At 52.8% G+C, this 1750-nt stretch overlaps 1 long non-coding RNA gene across 1 annotated transcript; it reads right to left on the bottom strand.

Moving 5' to 3' along the window:
* Positions 1–111: 111 nt before the first annotated feature.
* On the bottom strand, positions 112–1708 carry LOC112953055. Its single transcript, XR_003250509.1, has 4 exons — positions 1625–1708; positions 1314–1538; positions 953–1183; positions 112–274 (listed from the first exon to the last, which is right to left on the bottom strand). It is a non-coding gene; the product is annotated as an uncharacterized LOC112953055 (long non-coding RNA).
* Positions 1709–1750: the final 42 nt, after the last annotated feature.

Raw genomic sequence — 1750 nt, 5'->3', positions numbered from 1 at the left:
CTTGCACGCAGGCGGGGAGTCAGCCCCTTGACCACACGTGCAGAGCGGTCTTCATTCGGCCCATGCGCATTGACACCGCAAGGATGTCTTCCTTCAGCAAAGAGACCGCTCTACTTTCCAGCATATCTATTTTTATTTTACTAAATCAGCATCACTTCTATTACAGTCTGAAAACAAACCGTTATGGCTGGGCATGCAGATGTGCTTGCATCTCCCTCATGCCTGGTCTGAAGCAGGCAGCTTCTTCTGAAGGCTTCAGAAACCAAGCTTTCACCTTAACAGTGTGAAAATACAAACCAGAATTAATCATAGGCTACATTAAAAAAAGACAAAAAATGTGTGAATGTATATATAGTGTATATGTATATAAACTTAGATTTAAACTTAGTGAAATCCCACCTCCAAAATATTTCAGAGCTAAATTATTCTATTCTGCTACCCTGACTATATYCCTCCCCCAGGACAGACACACACAAGCTACCACCAGCCAGTAAGCTCTACGATAGCACACTTGTGCAGCTCTGATGCTCTGGACAAGAACAGAGAGTCAAATACCACTGCCTGTGACAGAAAGGGGACAGTGAAGTCCAGAACAGGAACGCAGAGGAAGCCAGCAAGGCCCAAGACCTTGACCGCACAGGAAATAAAACRGTGAAAGGGGGCCAGGAAAGCACAAGARCCCGGAGCGGTGGTGGAGCAAAACCCCGGAACAACAGTGACTGATGAGGCCACGATGAGGGCTGGAAAGATGTCCAGCCACAAACGACAGAGCCTATTTCATCTGGCTGCACAGAACAAGCCGCCATCCGCCAGCCCGATGCTGGTGATCGAGGCCTGACAAAAGACWGCACRTGCCTCCTGCGCTAGTGCTGCACAGTGCAGGATGTGCTCAGGGAGCACAAATGAGCAGTGCTAGGACCTGAGCAAAAGAAAGCAAAGCTGCAATACAAACCACAGACAGGTGGGAGCTGTCTGCTCTCATTTTCCAACATGTGCACTGTGCTGCCTCCGCCTCCCACGCTGCGCTCATCCAGAAGACACCTCCCTCAACGGCAGCATGCACGGTCAGGACACCCCAAAACGCTTTGCCATCAGCTAAGCGTGTGCAGTACTCTAGGTCTCCATCCCTCTTCACAGCGCATCTTCAAAGGCAGCCGCACTCTCTTTGAGCGGCTGATGGCACCTGCCGAAACAAATGGCAGGCAGTCACCTCTGTGCCAGTCAGCTACGGCCTCTGCTGCCAAAAGAGCCACCTCCAAAGCGCCACGGACGCTCTGCTCGCTGGCACCCTGCCCCTTGCCGGGCACGCTCACCAAGCCCACAAGATGCAACACAATCCGCGCACCAGAAGGACTTGGACGTCGCTAGGAAAAGCCCCGGTGTGACCTGAACAGAGCAGAAAGCAAGACATTACCGAGAGACAGCTCAACGGTGCCCGATGTGCAAGAACTTACGAACACAACGGCCTCTCCTTCTCTCATCCACTGCGGCTTAGGTCAGCGCTCCGACTGCTCCTCTCCTCAAGTTGCTGAAAGATTCTGCAAAGACAGGGAAATCGTGTGCTGCAGTGATGTGAGCAAGACCGCAGCCCATTCCCATGGAGTGTTCGCTCCCACGCCTTCACCTGCTCTACTTGCCCCTGCCGACTGCCGGGCTCTGTCACCACGGGAAAGCTGCTGCCACAGCACCTGTAAAAGCAGAACAGCGGTGGCAACGGGGACGATGTCAGCAAGATGCTCGCCCTACGCTA

The sequence above is a fragment of the Nothoprocta perdicaria genome, unplaced genomic scaffold (assembly GCF_003342845.1).
Source record: "Nothoprocta perdicaria isolate Ctin4 unplaced genomic scaffold, notPer1 scaffold_107, whole genome shotgun sequence".
Lineage (NCBI taxonomy): Eukaryota > Metazoa > Chordata > Aves > Tinamiformes > Tinamidae > Nothoprocta > Nothoprocta perdicaria.
This window is presented reverse-complemented; position numbering and strand designations above follow the sequence as displayed.